This window comes from Mustela lutreola, chromosome 1 (assembly GCF_030435805.1).
Source record: "Mustela lutreola isolate mMusLut2 chromosome 1, mMusLut2.pri, whole genome shotgun sequence".
NCBI classification, from domain to species: domain Eukaryota; kingdom Metazoa; phylum Chordata; class Mammalia; order Carnivora; family Mustelidae; genus Mustela; species Mustela lutreola.
This window is the reverse complement of record NC_081290.1, coordinates 36,515,921-36,536,877: the sequence shown is the minus strand read 5'-3', so window position 1 is coordinate 36,536,877 and position 20,957 is coordinate 36,515,921. Positions and strand designations below refer to the sequence as shown.

General features: G+C 43.8%; 1 long non-coding RNA gene across 1 annotated transcript in view; it reads left to right on the top strand.

Moving 5' to 3' along the window:
* Positions 1-5,556: 5,556 nt before the first annotated feature.
* Positions 5,557-20,957, top strand: part of LOC131824950 (uncharacterized) — a 30,776-nt gene continuing 15,375 nt past the window's right edge. Inside the window, exons 1-2 of the long non-coding RNA XR_009351054.1 lie at positions 5,557-5,662; positions 14,834-14,986. This is a non-coding gene — a long non-coding RNA (uncharacterized LOC131824950). The remainder of the gene's footprint in view (positions 5,663-14,833; positions 14,987-20,957) is intronic.

The following is a 20,957-nucleotide window of genomic DNA, read 5'->3' as shown; positions in this document are numbered from 1 at the left end:
ATGAACTGTTTGAGGTCCAGAGAGGAACACTTTGGATGATGGTTATTATGGGATGCTGTAGCCCATGGCAGCTATTGGGGTCTAAGGAATGAGTGAAAAGGCCAAAGAGCATAGGGTAGAATGAACCCACCTCTGAGTTAAATTCTTCTGTTTCCTACTATGAATGGTTTAGCTCTTTTGTATTATTGTCTCAAGAGAATGAGACAACTTTAATGGCTACTCAAGTTAGTAGGGTCTTATGCCATGGACATATCCACATGTATAACATCCTAGCCACCTTTCCCAACTGTTTCGAACCATGCCAGAATGAATAACTGTTCTGTATTTGATCTTGGTCTGACAAACACTCTCACTGCTGCCTACAATCACAATACGATCTGGATTCTCCCGTCAAGAGACTAACAGTCTATTCGGGACACCACCAAGAAGATCCAGTGATCTGGGCACCTGCGTGGTTCAGTTGGTTAAGTATCTGCCTTTAGCTCAGGTCGTAGCTCCAGGGTCCTGGGATCGAACCCCTCATCCGGCTCCCTGCTCAGTGGGGAGTCTGCCTCTCCCTCTGCCCCTCACTCTGCTCTCATGCTCTCTTTCTCTCTCTCAAATAAACACATAAAATCTTAAGAAGAAGAAGAAGGAAGAGGAGGAAGAGGGGGAGAGGGAGGAGGAGGAGTAAGATCCAAGGTTCTGATAAAGTTCTAAACCATTCTGAACCATGGATTAGGAACTCTGATTTGTATTGCATTTTGGACTTTCTTATTCTTTAAGCAACAACAATAACAATAATGCTAATAGCAATTTTTAAAACCCTTAAAGATTATGTAAGAGAACCAATTACTAACTATCTTACTGGGAAATCTTGGAAGTACAGCTAGGCCTAAAAATGGAAAGGATTGTGGCTTCATGTTCAGAATGGTGGACTCAACATACTTATCTAAGTTAGCTTTCTCCCCAAATGCAACTGAAATTAAAGAAAAGACTTAAAAAAAAAACCCCACAAAATTCCTAAGGCCAGAGAGAATAGGAGAGGAGAGAGCAGCAACACAATTTTGGAAGCTGGTGAGAGATGGACATGTAATAACTGAATTAGCAGATTGGAAAAAGCCATAGCCCATATGGCAGTGAAGAATGTGAAGAGACCAACCTGCACAAAAGGCATAGATACTTCTAGAACTGTGCATGAAGGAGGAGCTCCTATAGGAAGTAGCGTGAATGAACTTGAAAAGTTATTGTATCTCTAGATCACCTTCTCCAGTCCAAGCCTCTGAGTATTACACAAACCTGAAAGATGTTTAGAACTTTATTTTCTGGAAAAATAGAGGATCCTTCCCTAGTGAGAGATATCAGGTGGATGGGCAAACATGGCTGAAATAGGGAGATTAAGTGACTGTGTGCAGATTGAATACCAATGGTACAGATCCCTACCCCAACCCCAAACTGGCAAAAGAAACTTTAAGGCCCAAGTCATAAAGGGAGAATGAACAAAAATTAGAACTCAGTGTAACCAGCAGGGTCTTGGGCCTTCACAGAGTGATAATCATAATGTTTAACAACCCACAAGGGCACCAGACAATTGGAAAGATGCCAGACATAAGCAATCGGTGAGCCTGCATGATATGGTTGTGTGGTCTGTGCACTGCACAACTGTAGGCCCTAGCCTGGCCATAACAGGAACCAAGCTGAACATGTGTTCTAGCCTTGGGTGTTCTGTCCTGACTTTTGATTTGACTTGAATGGCTTACACGTAGAGCCAAGGGTATCTCCAGAATGATGTCTTCTCCAGAATAACTGGTTATTCTAAGAGTGGGAACACATTCTGCAGCAGGATCATCCTGCCGGTCCCAATTTTTTCCCTTGACATTTCATATTAGTCGATTCATTTTAGACTCATCATTGTTAATGAAATAAACACAAAAAGCGACTCCTGCTGGGAAAAGAAAGATAACTACTCCAAGCTTGTCCCCCAATCAGTGTAGTTGAAAAGCGATGTTAATTGAAAACAGTTTAACTCAGCAAAACTCACAAAGTTCTCTCAAATGTGTTTGCTAAATTAATCATTTGAATGTTTATCCTGCATTCTTAAAACAAGACCATTTACAAATGGGTGACCTGACTTGCAACTTTCCATTGATTTTTGGGATGGGGGAGCAAGAGGAGAGACAGGAGGATCTAGAATTCTGGGATAACAAGGCACCTTGCTCTTCCTTTTCTGATTAGCCTAGTCCTTACTCTGAACAGCGCTTCTGGTTTTAATGAGCTCCAGGCTTGTCTGAGAAAATAACCAGGGCAAATTTCTTTAGTTCGTGTCTGAATTTAGGCAAAGGTTAAAAAAAAAAGTTGCAGTTGGTAACCCATTGCCTGCTCTAGAGTTTAAGCCTTCTGGAAGCTTGCATTTCAACTACGTTTTCTTAATTTATTGTGTGGAAGAATGATCCAGAAAGTTAATGTGTTCCTTTCTTAGGAACAGTGAGTTGTAAATCATTCACTAGTTCCCTAACTGGAATCCTTGTAAGGAGAGAAGGAAATGCTTCAGGGCCCGCTAGCCCCTCCCTTTGTCCCAGGCTTTCCCCGTTACCCCCTGGATGCCCGGAGAAGCCATGCTCTCTGGGGTCTGGCTGCAGACTGGCACTCTGGGTGCGAGGCTTTGGGCAGGGTTCAAACTAGATCTGGGGCTGCTGCCTGTTGTGTTTTGAGGTGGAGCCGCGGGTGTGGCTGAAAACAAAAATAATTTCATCCTGATGAACCGGATGGTCAGGACTGGTGTCAGCAGGGTGGGGCCCTGCTTGCTGGTGGCCAAGCTCAAGGTGAGAGCCTGGAGTCACACTCTTTATCTGTGGCTCCTGACCCCGGGGTCAGTGTGCCAGTGAACCTGGCTGCTTCAGACATGCCTCGTGATACATACTGTGGAACGTGGTTCTGAAAAAAACAGATGTTGGTCATCAGCCAGCAGGGATGGAAGCCTGAGCTTCTTCCTTGGAAAAATCTGGAAGAGTTGTGGCTTCATTTCTTGGTGGACTCAAAAAGAGGTCTCTGAGACAAATGGCCTTTGGAATATTCATGTGAGCGTGAGGAAGTCGATATGCTTAACTCCAGCTCTCATGTGAACCTTCAGCCCTTGCTTTGAGTTTCTGTCCAGAGCCACCTCCTGCCCTTCTCCCACCAGTGCTGTCCTGTGTCCTGGGGCACCGGCTGAGGCATCCAGCACATGTTTGAGGCATGTCTGCAGGTCAGCAAGTCCCTGTCACTTGTCTGGACCCCTGGTCTTGGCTTTCTTGAGGGGACTTCTCATGTCACCTGGCATGTGTGTAACCCTCATGAATAGAATGGTGGAGCAGCCCTTGTATGCTCCCGAGAACCCAGCCTACGGATTCAACTTCAGTTTTTAAACAGAGTTAGAAGACAATAAGCAAAGGCCCTGTAGGTCTCTGCTAAACATCAGCCTGTGGTGAGCTCCCTGAGGACTGGTCCTTGAAGGAAGCTTTCTCCGAAAAAGTTGATCTAGTAGGGACACTCTAAGTCTTACTCTTCTGGAAATGTGGCTGTGAGTTCAGTTTAATGGATGTAAACCTTCTTCTAGAACAAGGGCCTTACACATGCTCTTGGCCTTGGTGCCATCTTCTTGGAAATCTCTGCACCATGAGAGAAAGAAGCAAATGTGCAGGTTGCAGTGTAACAAAGATGAGGCCCAGGTCCGAGTGGACCGCTGGCTTGAGCACCCTTGGAGGCCATAGGGGTAGAAATAAGGAAAGCCAGAGGCCAGGGATGCCAGTTCTAATTGTTGGACAACATGCCTACTTTCTAGAGCTTGCCTCCAGGGATTTAGAACATCCATTGCCATCCATTGACTGCAAGGACCACCCTTGGAAGACCTGCCTTGCTCAAACTGAAGCAGTGTTTTTTGGTTCTTTGCTCTGCACCTGGGACTTTTGGGACTGATCCTGTTTTCATCAGGCTCAGTGTAACCTGCGTACAATAAATCATCTCTTCTGCTGTCTTAGCTGAAGGCAAAAAAAGGTGGGGGGTGGTCCTCATGCTGGGGCAGATCTTGCTGCTCCACTTCCCAGCTGCATGACCTTGGAAAAATTACTTAACCCTTCTGAGTTTCAAGCTCCTTATTTTTTAAATGGCAATGTTAACACCTGCCCTGTAAGGTTGGCTCGTTGGAAGATTCGACGAGATCATCAAAGGCGGGTGAAGTGACAGCATCTAATATATGAGAAAATGGTTTATTACATATGTGGTAGTATGAGGCATAAAGAGAAGAAGACATGGCCCTACCAGTCCACAGCTTATGGTGTCGGGGGGAAGGTGGATCCATGACCAGGTCATTTCGGTAGGGTGTGGGAGCAGAATGCTCGCAGCACACAGATGGCGTGAGATGAGCTCAGCCGAGGCCCAGAACCTGGTATTACCTGAATATCTTTGTTTTGTTTTGTAATCGCCTGATAGTGATGTGTTTTCTGGCCAGTGGGAGTTATGGGTGTAATTAGGTGGGGCAGGGGAGACCAAAGGCCAGGCACCATCTGGGGAAAATGTGGGCGTGGGGAACAGTGTGGTGGGGAGGGCTTGGCAGTGCCATACATGGTCTACAGGGGTGCTACTTGCTGGAGAGGCAAGAACCTGTGTTCAACACCAGCAATGAGGTTCAAGACAGCCTGTTGCACTACTCCATCTCTCTTTACCCAGCCCGTACAGACAGTAGTCCAGATTGTGGAAATACTCGCAAGCGTACCCATTGCTGAGACTTTCTTTCTCTTCTTTCCCCCAACACACAGCCTGTTTATAGTACTTCTGCTTGGTCGTAGTCATGGAAACCATCTTGTTGTCGTATTGGCTTTTGGGCGGCATCTTCCACCTCTGGTTGTTTTCGTGGAGCTTCAAGCTGTTAGCAACTTGACATTCTCAGAAAAATCCAAATTCTGAGCCCAGTGAAGGGTGTGGTCAACCTTCCCAACAAGGGACGTGATGGATTTAATTACATGTTCAGTCATTCTTGGGTTTGCCAACAAACTCACCAGCCTAGCATGGGAGGCTGTTCACAATCAGCCTTTATTCCTTTTCCCATCTTCACTCTCCATCTTTTACGTTCTGTTCCACGCAGACTGTCTGCATCTTTGTTCCTTCGGCGTGAAACGCTCTCTATTCTTGACTCCCTCTGATGGGATACAATCCTTTTCTGTCACTTCTTCCAACATACCTTACATGGCGTTGTCCTTGATTCTAGTTCTGTAAGTGCTCATTCTTCCCGTGAGATGGCCCGGGAGTGAGCTGAGCGTAGGAGCCTTCTCCTCTCCTTACACAGTGCCTTACATAGAAGATATACTCGATAAATATTTGTTGAACTGAAGGATATTAAAAGAACATGATTAAACACCTAGAGTGTGCCAGATGGTGACCAGAGAAGGGTCTAAAGCCAGAGTGCCCGTTTTTCTGTCTTCCTGAAGAGCCTTGGTTTGGGGTTATAAACATTAAACTGGGTTGGGGCCTTCAGAGTTTTTAAACAACTGCTTGCCCTTGATGTGGTTAATGTTAACTTTAGAAACTGATAATGAACAACAGAAAACGAAGTGTCTGTGGGCAGCCGTGATTAACAATAGTCCGAGGCTAAGGGCTGTTCTTGGCTCCATGGGGTTTCTGCAGGAACTTCAATACGACAGGAAGATCAGTAAGTTTTGTTCAGCTTCCCCCACCAGACTGGTAGCTCTGCAAATACCCTGGGTGGAGGAGGGAAACTCACCACTATAGGATGTTGTAGATTTCAACTCCAAAAGCAAGAAAAAGGCCAGGGGCGCCTGGGTGGCTCAGTGGGTTAAAGCCTCTGATTTCATCTCAGGTCATAATCCCAGGGTCCTGGGATCCAGCCCCGCATCCGGCTCTCTGCTTGGCGGGGAGTCTGCTTCCTCCTCTCTCTCTGCCTGCCTCTCTGCCCACCTGTCATCTCTGTTTGTCAAATAAATAAAAAAAAAAAAGAAAAGAAAAAGAAAAAGGCCAGAAGATGGGTGTGGAGTATTGCCCTGTGTGGAGCTGGGTGACTCAGTTTTTGTTGTGATAATTTTGTGGAACAAACAACTTCAAAGTTTCAATGGCCTTCAGTAACATTCAGGAACAAACATGTATTGTTTGCTTGTGTAATTTGTCTGTGGCCTTGAGTTGGTGCTATGGCTCAGGGCTCCTCCCCTATGTCTTCTTCTTCGGAGACCCAAGCTGAAGGAACACGGCTCCCCAGTGGCCAGCAGTATCCCATATTGGAAGACAGGTGTTCGAGTCGGGGCGGGGGTAGCAGATATTTGCACAGCCTCTTTAAGGCTTTACTTGAAAGTGGCATGTTCTCCCTTCCACGCACACCGCATTGGCCAAAGTGTTTTACCCAATCAAGTACCAGTTCGGTGGGGCAGAGAATGGGTGAGGGAGAGGGGAGAGGGGGTATTTGCTAAGTTATAATTCAGTCTACCACAGGGACACATCCTTCTTTGGATGGTGGCATGAACTCCTGGAAGAGAGAGCCCCATACCTGTGCGTTGCCTGGCACATGATGGACACTCTGTACATGTTTGTTGAGCGAATGATTAAACTGTCACGGCTCAGTGTAACCAGGCGCATGGCCTTTCTCTGCATCGTGGAGAAAGTCACGGCTTTTAGAGGCACAGATCAGACGGACGTTCTCCATGATCGGAAGGCCGTGAGTGTTCGCTGCCGTCCACAGGGTGACGCTGTCAAGAGCGGCGCAGTCTGCAGCCAGAGTCAGCCTTGAGACTCCTTGTGGGTGAGCAGATGTGAGGAGGCCGTTTGGGGTGGCTCCCCACCCACTGCCCCACCCAGCATGGGGCCAGCCTGGGATGGGGAGTAACTAGGAGGTTTCACCTGGTGAGGCTTCCCCCACCCAGCAAGGAGGATGGGTGTGTGCCTTGCCGAGGGAAGCTCTTATTACATAAAGTTTGAACTTATAAAGTGGGAAGCTGGAGGGGGCTACTTCTGCAGCAGAAGCTGGGTCCTTTCAAGAGAAGTTGAACAGGATCCCTTCTGTGCGGCAGCGAAGGCAAGGAGGTTGGAATTTGGAATTTGGAATCCAGCAGGCCTGAGTTGCAGATCCAGCCCTACCTCTTGCTGTGTGACCTTGGGCAAGTCGCAGGCCCTCTCTGGGCCTGTTTCTTTGACTGTAAACGGGGCAGAATGATAGTATTCACTTCTAGGACCCTTGGAAGGATTAAATAAGCCTATTCGTATAAAGTTCTCAGGGCAGTGCCTAGGATGGAGAAAATGTAGTAATTGAAAGCTGTTATTGTAATTATTATCAACATCAGCATCATTATTTTAAACATGTTGACTGAATTTCAAATGTTTTTAACTTTGCTTACTTAAAAAAAAAAAAAAAGATTTTATTTATTTATTTGACAGAGAAAGAAAAAGCAGGGGGAGTGGTAGGCAGAGGGAGAAGGAGAAGCAGGCTCCCCACAGAGTAGGGGGAGTCCGATGTGGGGCTCGATTCCAGGATCCTGGGATCATGACTTGAGCCGAAGATAGTCGCTTAACTGACTGAGCCACCCAGGCACCCATCAGTTTTGCTTACTTTTAATCTCCAGGAGAATCTTTGTTCTTCAAAGCAAAGAACTCTTGTAGCTCTTCTTAGGAGAGCGAGAGGCAAAATGTAGAGAATGGAGAAAAATATAGACAGGAGAAAAAGAGAGAAGGCCCAGAGGGAGAGTAGAGAAGAAAGAAAAGAAAAAAAAAAAATTTTTTTTTTTTTTGAGGCATTGGAAGAGGAGATATTAACAGGGGATTGATTAAAAGAAGAGCTCTTGGGTTTGGGACTTCTCGGAGAAGAAGGTGGTCCAGAGCTTGTGCTGGGAGCCGGGCCTCAAGGGACCAGGAGGGAGAGATTGAGAAGAGACCCCAACTTCCCTAGCCCTGGGTGGTGGTGGAAATGGTGGCCGAATGCAAGGTTCAGTCTCCTGAAGACACAGGCTGGGAGGGAGACCATGTCAGGAAGAAGAAAGAGGGTCCGGGGCCATCGCTGCCAGCATTCTGGGTCATGCACACCTTGCCTAACAGGCTGGGCGGGCAGGGGTGAGAATGAGGCGGACATGGGAAGAGCAGAGGCAGGGCGGATGGCACGAAGGTGACAACAGCGGCACAGCCGTGCCAAGACCGATCAGCTTCATGGACACTCCAGGCAAACCTGGACCGCAAGGACACGGAGGCACTCCTCCCTTCCACACTGTTCCTTTTGTTCAGTTGCATTCCCTTCCTATATTCCGAAGTTCTTTTCGGATATCACGAGATGTCGGATATAAATTCTCAGAGGCAAAAGGCGCTGCTCAGCTTCGGCGGGTGGGAGGGCATCTAACACAAGACACCTCTCTTTGCAGGAAGCAATTCTCTGCAGAACACTCAGGGTGACTGGTGTCACCGCGCCAGCACGGAGCGGGGTCGCTTTGCTCACGGTTGCGTGCGCGCTGTCGAGCTCCGCGTCTGGCACGTCGTAGGAGGCGCTCAATAAATATTTGTTTAATAAACGCACGGAAAGTGCGCGAACACCCGCAATAGCTCTTGTTAAGAGAATGTCGAAGTTCTTTTATATTAAAAAAAAAAGTGAGAACTCCAAAAGTGCTAAACATTTATGGATCCGAGAGAAGGAGAGGCTCAACTCCAGAAGGGACCTGGGCTCCCTGCAGTCTGTCTGATGGACTTGGGCCACGTCCAGCCCAGCCCCCTAACAGCATTATCCCAGCCCTATTTTATCAGTCAGGGTTCTAGTAAAAAACAGATGGTACGCTCTTATTGGGTAACTTGAGGAGAGTTCAATAAAGAGACTATTTACAAGGGATGGGCAAGGTGTCAGGGAGCCCCAGGGATGAGTTGGAAGCCCGAGGGCTTATACCACCCCTCGGACTGAAAGGGCAAGGAGAGGGTGTGGGTGGAAAAACCTAGAGAGAGAGCTGGGAGAAGAGGGCTCCCTGACAAGGCAGTGACTTTTGGTGGAAGGACTTAGCAACAATTCCAAGGGAGAGAGCTCAGTGAGTGCATGCCCCCGCCTCACGCTCCTCCCTCCTCCGCATTCCCTCTAGGGCTCCCTATTGCCTGAACCCAAGCGGATGCCAGAGGGCTGTGGAGTCTCTTGAGGGCAGCCCCTCAAGGTCAGCCCCCGTAGGTCTAGAGCAAGCATGGAGAAGGACGGAGCATGCAGATGGAAAGGTTCATGGAAAGTTTGCAGCCCGGGGGGAAGTGAGGTGGAGTCTTCAAGTTCCTAGGTGTGGTCACTACTGAAGGCACTCTGTGGGCTAACCAGGGAGTCCAGCTTCTTCAGTCCATATATGATCACCCGGGATGGAAATCAGAAAACACACCAGTGTCGTGAAGTCCGGGCTGAAACTGACGCAGGGTGGGGCCCTGGGCGGGGCTGGGCGGACCCGCTTAGGTGTGGCCCATTTAATCTGGACTCAAGATCCATAAGGTGGAAACACCTTGATGAAATTGGCCAAGGCAACCAAATTATAAGGTGTTACAAACTCTGGCAGAGAGAAACTAATGACAGACCTACCAGTGGAAAATGCCCCTGGCCTTAAAAGACAGAATTAGGGCCCAATGAGATGCAGAGATCCAGAAGCCTGCATGAGCGTGATTCGAACACACCCATCCACTAGGAGGCAGAAAGCAGGATGGCCAGGTCGTGAGCAACCAGGAGGACTCGAGAAACAGGCTGCCAGAGACGCCAGCCTTCTGGAGACTGTTGGCAGAAGGGAAAAACCAACCTGAGCTAAGCTCAGGAGCTGTGGGTGCTAATGAACGCCTCTCACGAAATCTGAACGAAGACATTGTCTCTCCCGGAATAGAAAGAAAAGAGTAGTTTTAAATTTTTTGCATACCCGTTGACCCAGAATTCTACTTTAAGGAGTTTATCCTAAAGGCTGATTCTTAGTCCTACTGATACAAGGATGTTCCCTGGAGAATTTGTTACAGTGATGGCAAATTAGAAAAAAACTGTATGTCCAGTGGCAGGGGATTGTTGAAAAAAAATTTATAGAAAAATTTTAATGACATTGGAGTAAGTTCAATATGTGGTTTAGAGAGGAGAAAACAGATTCCACAGCACTTCGATCTCGTTTTGTTTGTACACACATACACAAACACACACAAAGTGATCAACTCTAAAAAAGATGGTATTAATAATAATTTCACTTTTTTTTTTCTTTTTTCTTATTCAAACTACCTACATTTTTGGAGTGGATATTCATTACTTTATGGTATGAAAGCAAATTAAATTTTTTAAACCCAGGGAGAGGACTTTCTTACCTCTCCTGCAGCCAGTTAGCTCTCTGGTATTTACCCAAATCTGTAAGGTAGGAAAGGGAAGGAGGTGCACAGGTGCTTACAGGAGGTTGGGCAAAGGACTGGGGTGGGGAGGGTGGGGGGTGGCTGGAAGCACAGAGGAGGTCCTCGTGTATTTTAGGGTGACGCTGAGGAGTGTGTCTGAGACCAACAGAAGATCATGGGTTACTGAACCTCAAGGAGAACTATCATTTGGCTCATGCACTCTATTACTTGGCTTTGAACAAAAATCATACCAAAGCCAATTGCAGGAGAGGATTAGAGTTGGGGTACATCTATTACTAGGTGGTCAGGACGGGAAAGGATCATAGACCTCATTAGTCAGACATGCCAGAGGCCCATTCTAGTACCAGATACCAACGCAGAACATTGACAAACATCGGACGTTCTAATAGGAGGGGGTTTTAAAGTGAAGTTACAGAGAGCGATCTCCACCAGTCCTGGCATGTGGCTTCAGGGGAAACTCCTCAGGTTTGCAGAACACGATTTGTCAACATCTGAGGTCCTCTGAGCTCTAAAATACTATGGTTTCACAACTCGAAGATTGCCGATTGCCCTGGAGAGCCTAATTTAAGAGACACCTAGAGGACCAGGCTGTAATTTGCATTCCAAGAAATAAGAAATGTTTCTACCTCTCCACATATAAACATTTATTGAGCATCTGCTCTACGCCACGCCTTATGCTAGGAGGTAGAAGTAACAAGAGAAAGAAGACCCAATCTTCTACTTTAAGGGGTTTACATTAAAGTGGAGGAAACTGACCCTGAACCAGATGATCATAAGAAAGCAAGGCAAGTTCTAGGATAAAAGCTCATACAAAAGAATATGGAACAGCATGGAAAAGAAGGACCTTGAGGGGGCGCCTGGGTGGCTCAGTGGGTTAGAGCTTCTGCCTTCCGTTTAGGTCATGATCCCAGGGTCCTGGGATCCAGCCCCGTATGGGGCGCTCTGCTTCCTCCTCTCTCTTGGCCTGCCTCTCTGCCTAGTTGTGATTTTTCTCTGTCGAATAAATAAAATAAAATAAATAAATAAATAAAAGAAGGACCTTGAGTATGACTTAAGAGAACCTGGGCCTTGAAGGATAAGTGAACTTTAGGCAGTCAAGGAGGAAGTGTGTGTGTGTGTGTGTGTGTGTGTACACCCATGTGCACGCACCTGAGGACAACACACTCACTGGGATTGAAAAAAGCATAGCATTTTTGGATATATTTTCTTCAGTAAAGTGTCCGATGTTTTGCCCATTTTTTTAAAAAGATTTTATTTATTTATTTGACAGACGGAGATCACAAGTAAGCAGAGAGGCAGGCAGAGAGAGAGAGAAGAGGAAGTAGGCTCCCCGCGGAGCAGACAGCCCGATGTGGGGCTCGATCCCAAGACCCTGGGATCATGACCTGAGCCGAAGGCAGAGGCTTTAGCCCACTGAGCCACCCAGGCGCCCCTCTTTTGCCCATTTTTATTGGGTTGCTTATTTCATTACTATTTAGTTTTAACGTTATTTATATTCTGGAGTCAAGTCCTTTATCAGAAGTTTAAGTATTGTAAATATTTTCTCAGGATCTCTGGTTTCCCTTCTCATTAATGTATTTGAGGAGCAAACATTTTTAATTTTGATGAAGTCAATTCATCGTTTTTTTTTTTTCTTCTGTGACTCATGTTTTTGTGTCCTAAGAGATCATTGCCTACATTAGAATAACAAAGATTTTCTTCTGTTTTCTTCTCCAAGCATTTTTATACTTTCAGCGTCTATTAGCATTTCCAGTTAATTTGGGGATATGGTGTAATTACAGGTCAAGGTTCGTTTTTCCCATATGACTATCCAGCTTTTCCAACATTATGTGTTTAAAACACTGTTCTTTCCATTGTAGGAAATCATTGTCGAAACTCAATCGACCATATCTGAGTGGGTTTATTTATGGACCTTCTTCTGTTGCATTGATCTACCCCCTTATTCTCATGCCCAAACCAGGCTTTCTTAATTACGTTAGCTTTATAGTAAGTGTTAAAATCTTGTATTGTGTCTAACACTGTTCTTTTTAAAAGCAGCTTGGCTATTCTAGATCTTTTGTCCTTACATATGAATTTTAGAATTAGCTTGTTAATACCTATTTTTTAAAAAAATGGCTCTAAGGACATTGACTGGCAAATTGTTGAATCCATAGATCAATTTAGAGGGAACTGACAATGCTATTGAGTCTTCTACTGCATAAACATAGCATATGCCTGCCTTTCTTTAGTTTTGCTTTGATTTTTCTCAGCAAGGGTTTTGTATAGGTTTTACACATATTTTGTTAAAATTATCTCATAAGATACTATTTTTTGATGCTATTGTAAAGTGATTTACCTCAGTTGCCAATTGTTTTTTGTTTGTACCTAAAAATATTTCTTCTTTTTTTTTTTTTTTAAAGATTTTATTTATTTATTTGACAGAGAAATCACAAGTAGATGGAGAGGCAGACAGAGAGAGAGAGAGAGGGAAGCAGGCTCCCCGCTGAGCAGAGAGCCCGATGCGGGACTCGATCCCAGGACTCTGAGATCATGACCTGAGCCGAAGGCAGCGGCTTAACCCACTGAGCCACCCAGGCACCCCAATACCTAAAAATATTTCTATATGGATTTTCTATCCTGCAGCCTTATTAAGCTCATTTATTAGTTCTGGTCATTTTTTAAAAATAGATTCCCTAAGGGGCACCTGGGTGGCTCAGTCAACTGAACATCTGACTCTTGTGTTCCTCTCAGGTCATGATCGTGGGATCGAGCCCTGCTTTGGGCTCTGTGCTCAGCAAGGAGTCAGCTTGTTCCTCTCCCTCTGCTCCTTCCCCCAATCTCTCTCTCTATCTCTAAAGTAAATATAAAATCTTAAAAAAAAAAAAAAAGTTCTTAGGATCTCTTTTTACATGCAGAACCATGTCGTCTTCAAATAAAGACAATTTTATTTCTTCCTTTCCATTCTCCATGCATTTCCTTACTTCCTTTTACTCTCTTTCTTTTCGCCTTTCTACCCTGGCTAAGATCTCAGTACAATGTTGAATAAGGAGTAAAAGTCGATATACTTTGTCTTGTTCCTGATCTTCAAAGGAGAACATTAGCAGAGATCTTTGAGATGGACACCAATACACCTACTTCTCACTTCTTCACTCTGGACTTTGGTGCCCATGACTACCATCTCCCCACAGAACCCTTGCCATGGGTTCCCGACTTGTCTCCCTGCCCCCACTGCATCTCTCTTCTTCCCACTCCCAGTTCTCATCTCCATGTTATCCTTTTCAGACACAGGTCAAACATGGCCCCAAGGGCTCCTCTTCTCTCTCCTCCTCTATGTTACAGCAGGGTCTTGATTCACCTTTCCCAGGAGTGACATGCCTGCTCTTTCTCCATGGCCTAGAACACTGGTGGGTCTTGCTTCTTCTCTCTTAGCTCCTCCTGAAGCCTGGGACTAGGGTCACTGCACTCAACAGGGTACAGTTGAGTGAGGCCCTTAGAGACTCCTACTATCTGCATCTTGGTGGCCAAGTACAGAAAAGTCTAGGAAAGCTGGTAGGTTTGCCAAGTCTCAGAAGACAGACGTTCCCTGGGGCTTCTCACTGAAAACCCTAAGTAATGTGAGCGCTTGCTAAAATGAGACGTAATGACTTTTTATCTTTCCTGCAAGTCTTTAATTAGAGACTCCATCACAGACATGTCACATTAAATGGGTCAGGAATTCCACAGGAGGAGGGCGGGAGTAGGAAACTCCTTGGCCAAAATACCATCAAACCAGTTTGATGCTTGTAATAATGTCTTTCCCCCTGAAGACTGTATCCATTATCCCTTAGCTTCTGGTAAAAAGTGTTTTTAAAAAAAAGCAAGAAGGCCTTCTCCCCCAAGGCATTATCCATCATTGGGGCAGTCAGTCAACCAACAAAACATTTGTGGGGTACCTATCATCAGCTCATTTGTGGAAGGCACTTTCCTATGCCTTATCTCATTTTTCCCCTTAACCACCCTGTGAGGTGGGCAGGACACATGTCACTCTCAGACAGATAAGGAGTATGAGTCCCTAGAGGCTGAGTGGCCTGATCATGTTGCTAGATGGTGACAAAGCTGGGGCTGGAACCCCGTGATGGGGTTCAGGGCTGGCTGCCCTCAGATAGAGTGTTCTGGCATCTTGATTAATTTGAATTCAAGTTACTTCAGAAACAGCCAATGCAGGAAGGACACTTTGACCCCTCCTTTGTCCCCCTGAGAGCAAAAAATAAATCTCCCCCACAAAAGGTGCCTTACCTATAAGATGGGGAATTCAGGGCCAAGAAGGCATATAAACAAACACTGTTACTTTACCAATGTAGTACCCCAAGCCCAAACTTCTTTGTCTTGTCAATTCTTCACAAATATATTATTTCTTTGTCTAAAAGGTAGAAAAGCCATCTGCTTTGGTCACTTCTTTGAGTCTCATATTTCTGGGAGCTCCCATACGTACAGAATAACGATTTGTTTTCTCCTTTGTTAATCTCCTTCGTGTCTATTTCATCAGACCAAGCAAAGAACCTAGAAGGGAAGAAAGAAAAAGTTTCCTTCCCCTCCAGTTTTGGTGCCCAGTGGGGGGCACTTCGCGGCCTGGGCACGGCTCGTTCTGCTGCTGTGGCCACTGAGAAGTCCCAGGACTCCAGATGAGAGCAGGCAGAAGGTAAGAATGACCTTCTTACCACACCAGCCTTCTGTGTTTCTGCCTACCAAGTATAGTGTACACATGAGTGGCTGCCAGAGTCTTTTTTTTTTTTTTTTTTTTCTTCGTTTACCAGGATTACCAGGGGAAGATTTTTGTGTTAACTAATTCTTTGGGTATAGTGAATCTGGTAAAGATTTGATATAATCAAATTGATATAATCAAATTGATATAGTCCCCTCGGTTTCTATCAATCTTGTTCTTTCCCGGAGATGGTCGTTGCTTTCTCTTGTCTCTGTCTTTCGTGTCATTTGTCATAAGGAGGAAAACCAGAGGGTAGAACAAAGGCATAGGCCCTATTAGCCCGTTGGAGCCGCCCTCATAGACGGGTGAACTCCCACTTCTCACCAGCCTGGGGTCTGCTCGGGTGAACTTTGCTGTGGGTTCCCTCTGTAAGAAACTGGGATGAGGTTTTCCTTGTGTTTTGTTCTATGGCCTGACAGCTTGGCTTTGTGGCCAGTGAGAATATCTTCTCTGGCCTCCACCATCTGGAAGGTTCACAAACTTTTATACATCTGGTAGACAGTCGAATAGACTGGGGTTCTGAGACAGGAGTCCCAAGCGGCCCTCTCTCTGTCCCACTGTGCCAGCTCTCCGGGGACTTGGTCATGAGGGGTCCCAGTCCATAGGGGCCTTTGTCATCTTAACCTTCGTTGTCTTGTTAGTGCTGGGAAAGTCCTGTCCCAGGAGTGCCTGCCAGGTATCATAGACTAGTGGGTCTGTGATTGGAGGCGTCTTAGCTTTTCATGAGAGACTGAAGACACAGTTTACACCACACATGCCTTTGCTTTCTTAGGCTAACCAATCCTGGGTGCGAACTTTCTGGATCTTGTGAGGGCTGCATCTCTGGCACTCTCCTTTGGGATGTCTCTTGCTTCCTGTGTTAACTATAAGGAGCCATATCGGTCTGAGTCACTATTGAAATGGGCAGATGATGGATATTTTGATTTGGAAAAGTTTATAATTAGGAATATTTTCTTTAGAGAGTTCTCAGTCTAAACAATTATCTTCTTGGTACCTATGGAAAGTGCAAATTAAAGACTGGATACAAAGAAGTAAAACAGCTAGCCTTAGGGAGCCTCCTAGCAAGATGAAAGAATGGAAATTAAACTTAAAACTAAAGTCCACATCCAATATGAATTCCCTTTCTCAAATTTGGTCTCATCTCCTCGGCAAACTCCCTGAGATCCCCAAATTCCTCCACCTTCCCCAGAAAAATCCAGGAAACACCCAGCTGCCAGTTCTACCCTTTCTTTCCCAACAAGATTTAAATAGAGCTCTGCAGCCTAATCTCTCCGCCCAGGGTTTGCATTCTTTCTGTTCCTTAAAGATGTAAATCTTACCAGATCTTTAGAATGTAAATACCCCAGGAGGTAATTAAAACTCACTTGAGAAGGGGGGGGGGCAGTAAAAGGAGGGGGGGTGAGCCTTTTCAAGATACAAACTGTTATTTTTTTGGGGGGGTGTTGAGTTTTAGAAATTCTTTGTAGATTTTGGATACTAACCCTTTATCAGACATGTCATTTGTGAGTATCTTCTCCCATTCTGGAAGTTGCCTTCAGTTTTGTTCACCGTTTCCTTTGTCGTGCAGAAGCTTGTTATTTTGATGTGGTCCCAATAGTTCATTTTTAAATTTTGTTTCCCTTGCCTCAGGAGACAAACCTAGAAAGAAGTTGCTGCGGCCGTTGTCGAAGAAGTCACCACCTGTGTTCTCTTCTAAGATTTTTTTGGTTTCAGGTTTCACACTGAGATCTTTCATCCATTCTGAATTTATTTTTGTGTCTGGTGTAAGAAAGCGGTCCAGTTTCATTCTTCTGTGTGTGGCTGTCCTGTCTTCCCCTCGCCTTTTGCTGAAGAGACCGTCTTTTCCCCATCGCATTTTCTTTCCTGCTTTGTTGAGGGTTAACTGACCACACAATTGTGGGTTTTATTTCTGGATTTTCTGTTCTGTTCCATGGATCTGTGTGTCTGGTTTTGTGCCAGCACCATACTGTTTTGATTGCTACAGCTTTGGAATAGAGCTTGAAATCAGGAACTGTGATGCCTCTAGCTTTGCTTTTTTCCCCCTCCTTTTATTTTCAAAATTGCTGTGGCCGCTTGGGGTCTTCAGTGGTTCCATATGAATTTTGGGATTGTTTGTTCTAGTTCTGTGAAAAATGCTGTTGGTATTTTGATAGGGGTGGCATTACCACATGATTTTACTCACATGTGGAATTTACGAAACAAAGCAAACGGAAAAATAAGAGAGAGAGAGAGAGAGAGAGACAGAGCAAGAAACAGACTCTCCATTATAGACAACAATCTGATGGTCGTCAGAGGGGGGAGGGTCGGAGTGGGGGAAATGGGTGGGGGTGGGGATTAAGGAAGACACTTATGGATGGAACTGTTGAATCACTATACCGTACCCCTGAAACTAATATAACACCGCACGTTAACCAACAGGAGTCAAAATAAAAACGTAAGAAAAAATAAAATTACAAACTGTTAGACAGGCTCTCCTGCCCACAGCCTCCTTAAGATCATTTGTCAAGGACAAATTCAAATCTTAGAAGTCTTCTCCACAGATACTAGCAAATAACAACAAATACCCCCCAAAGACCTTTCAGTGGGTAACCTTAATTTGTTCTGTCTACCAGAGACACGCTTCTTCTTTTTCTCCTTTTTTTTTTTTTTTTTTTTTTTTTGGGACATACTTCTTTTAAAATGAGTTCAGTTTAAAAAAAAACAAATGAGTTCAGTTTTACATTATACCTCATTCACGGCTAAAGTTTTGGGATTAAAGCTAGGAGATGGTTGTTGGTGTGTGTCTGTCTGTTTATGTATGTCTATGTATGTGCATTCCAAACGGGATATCTTTCTACCACTGCATGGTATTGTGAACATTATTCTGTAAAATATCTCAACTTAATTGTCTTAAAAATAAGTGTGTATCAATTAAGTATTTTTAAATTTTAGAAACATAATAGAAACTAACCCAAGTGTTTTTCAAGTGCACATGATCTGGGATAAGTTTTAGTAAACAAAAGCTAATTTAAGTTTGTTGGTTTAATTAATAAAGGCATGGCTTTAAATTGATGAGCATTAAGTATAATATGTTTATTCTACATAGATTTACTAGAAGTCAAATAAGCGGGTGCTATCTCAGTTACAAAATTGGTCAGCATAAAATAATAATAATAATGATAGGAGCGCCTGGGTGGCTCAATGGGTTAAGCCTCTGACTTTGGCTCAGGTCATGATCCCAGGACCCTGGGATGGAGCCCCCCATTGGGCTCTCTGTGCAGCAGGAAGTCTGAGTCTGTTTCCCTTCCTCTCTCTGCCTACTTGTGATCTCTCTGTCAAATAAATAAATAAAATCTTAAATAATAATAATAATTATAATAACTTAAGATGAAGGCTAACCTCTTTAATATTTCATGAAATTTTCATGAGTAATCTATGGTTGTTAAGAACAGATGAATTAAACAGATGTAAGGAAGGTAATCGTTTTTAAGTGAATTTTTTACAATGATTGTTTCACGGTATGTCTATCTAAAAATAGTTACTCCAATCTCTTTGGTAACTTCCACTGTTAAAAGTTTTGCTATGTTAAATTAAATGACAGAATTTTATTATCTAGATCATTTCCAAATAAGATAAAACACTAAGACATTAATTGATAAAACCAGGCTTCCTTTCTACAGAGAAACTAAAGGTAGTTGGGTCCAATTGTAAATACACCCTGTGACATACTGAAAAATTTACCGTGAGAAAACATATTTCCAGAAACTGTACAAAAGTATTTGTAAATTTGCCAACACAAAAAATGCTAATATAAAAGTTAATAATCATTTATTTCTTTATTTTAACTAAAAAGTTAAGGTTTTTAAGGGTTAAAAATGCTAATATATGTAATTAAAGCCACCGAAATAATAAAGGAAACATCTTTAAATGCCAAGAGAGCAGGGTGTGTGTTTTCAGTTAAAAAAAAAAAAAAGGTAGAAGTAATGGGATATGTATTTTGCTGAGGGGAATTAAATAATTCTATCCTAAAGAGAGGCTAATTATTTCAAAATGGAAAAGAGGAAAAACATAAGACAAAATCTAAATGTATGAAGAAAGTTGTAGAAAGTTTATGGAAAAAGAAATCTTTGGAAAGGCTTTTAATGTGTAGTCAAGCTGACTAAGATTAGAACGAATTTAGTTAAGGAAATTTTAATATCAAAAATAAGTTGGCATGAAATTAGAATTTGGTTTTCTCTCTGTTAAAAGGACAGAGTTTTCCCTGAGTCTTCCCTGTTACAAGAGCTAAGGTTTTTATTTGCTTTTTATAACTATTTAGCTTTTTGCATTTGCCCGTGAAGTCTTTACTTGCCGCTATGGTTAAATGGATAACTAAGTATTGTTTCCCAGTGGCCTAAGCTCCTATTTGACCAAATATTTTAAAACCTCTGTGATATTTTTTGCCAACTTCCCCCAGATCAAATGCTACATTAACTCTTTTTGGCCTTGAACTAACTTTGTGATATTTCTGAGGGTCCCTAGAACATCTCAAAAAAGGTATTTGCTCTTTTCATTAAAAAGGACATGTTAAACTAATTTGGCTTATTTGGTATGTCAAATGCATGAGAAACATTGCCAAATAAAAAGTCATACTAAGTCTTCTTCATGTTGTATGGAATAGGGACTCTACAAATCGTAGGAAATTCCCACAAGTCCAATATGTCCTGGTGTTATGTTATCAGTCATAATTCCAGTTTTATCTCAAAATGTGATGTGTCAGAGACATAAGCAAATTTCCTTGTCAGTTGCTCCTAATGAACTCTGAACAGATCTTGGATTATGGCCTTTTTTAGGTCCTTTGTCATTTACATATGGTTATTGTTTCACTCCGATGCTCTTGCAAAAGTGTTTGCAAAAGGCTCCGTGCAGAGCATTCTAGAATAAAGGTTTCTGACATCTTTACTATATACTAAAAATCCCCTGAACCTGCTAAGACTTTGCAGAACCAGTAGAAAAACTGGATTCAAGCAAAACAAAGGACTGAATAAACTGAGGAGGATGTTGATAATTTTTTTGAGTTTTTGCTTAAAACATAGCTTTTATTTTTAATATGTTTTTCCAATTCAAAGAACACTTTTTTCTCTTTTCTCTGAAGTTACCTGCGACTTAGAGAGCAATTTGGTAAAATAGACCTTTGTGAACAAAGAGGAAACGTTTATCTTTTTCTCCCCACCTGATCTCCCCCCCTACCCAAGAATTCAGAAACTCTCAGGGAGGAAACTCATTTCCAGGTCTCTACAGTTACTTACACGCACTTACAAAAACTATTGTTCTTGTAACGGGACACAATTGGGAAACGCTGATTACATTACCAAGCCTTTAACTGGAATGTCGACTTTGAGGGAGACCTACAAAGACTCAAATATGACCAGATAGCTTTAAGGAACTAAAACTGACTTTAATGGAGCAAATATATTCCCCTAGAAACATCAGCCTCGTGCCTTGCTTACAGGGTTACCAGCAACCCTTAGTAGGTGAGCAAGGAAGGTCACTTCCTGGCAGATGCAAGAACCTCAGGATATTTTGGGGACCTTGAAAAGAGAGAAATGAGCCCAAATCTACAGGTATTTTAGGCAAAGTCTGATGACAAGTCCTTGGCTTGGTTTCTTAGCTTCGAGAAGCTTTTAGAAGTTCAATCTGAGGGGTGCCTGGGTGCCTCAGTTGGTAAAACGTCTGGCGCTTGATTTGGCTCAGGTCATGATCCCAGAGTCCTGGGGCTGAGCCTTGAGTCCGGCTTCTTGCTCACCATGGAGTCTGCTTGAGATTTTCTCTCCCTCTCTCTTTGACCCTCCCCCTGTCTTTTTTCCAAAGCCATCATGCAAGCTAAATTACACAACTTGATAGAAAGTCCAGAGAAATTACCACGGCAGCTCATAGAGACAGAGACCGT